General features: G+C 39.8%; 1 pseudogene; it reads right to left on the bottom strand.

Annotated features, from left to right (window-relative positions):
- Positions 1 to 451: 451 nt before the first annotated feature.
- LOC125090101 (uncharacterized) lies at positions 452 to 615 on the bottom strand (annotated as a pseudogene).
- Positions 616 to 842: the final 227 nt, after the last annotated feature.

Genomic DNA, 842 nt, shown 5'->3' on the forward strand with positions numbered 1-842 from the left:
GAAGCCTGGAATTTCTATTTGGACCGTGAATTTTTAAATGCAATTCCAGTCCAGAACTGAGCCACACAAGCCATGGTTTCTATGGGGCAACCCACGGTATGGAAGGGGGTTATCTTCATCCTAACAAGTCTTAATTGGTGGAATAAAGGTTATGAAGGTAGTCTATTAACCCACATGGTAAGTCCTACACATCATGAAAACCTCTAATGCTTTTTTTAAAAACCAAAGTGATGGGGGAATGATTGCAATCCTCTATTTAACTATGCAAATAACCCCAAATCTGCTGAAATAGCTGACCTCTACAATTCAGTTTCTCCTCTGGGCTCGGGAAGGATTTGGCATCTCCGGGCAGGGTCTTGAAGCCTGTTACAATGTGGACGACATCTCCACCTCCCTGAAAAATAAGAAGCCTTAAAGGAAATTATTGGCCAGAAGTAAGAAACATTACACAACACTTTGATGAAGTCCCAAAAGTTTATTTTTGCTTTTGTTTTCCTTGCTTCAGGAGACATGTCTAGAAAGAAGTCACTACCTGTGTCATCTTTCACATTTAATTAGCAATAATCGCGCCTCGGATAAACCTCATTGGCTACGATACTGCCACTGCGCAAAGCTTCATCTTTCACATTTAGACGTATATCTGGAATTGAAAATTTTGTGTGCAGTGAGGTAGAGATGCAAATCGTTTTTTTCATAGAGACTAATTAATCAGTATCATTTATTAATAAAATCCTTGCCCTCACTGCAGAAAGAGAGGGAAAGAAGGAAAGGAAAAGGAAAAGGAAAAGGAGAAAGAAAAAGGGAAACAAAATGAAACCTTGGTCAGCCCTACACACAGAAGG

The sequence above is a fragment of the Lutra lutra genome, chromosome 17 (genome assembly GCF_902655055.1).
Source record: "Lutra lutra chromosome 17, mLutLut1.2, whole genome shotgun sequence".
Classification (NCBI taxonomy): domain Eukaryota; kingdom Metazoa; phylum Chordata; class Mammalia; order Carnivora; family Mustelidae; genus Lutra; species Lutra lutra.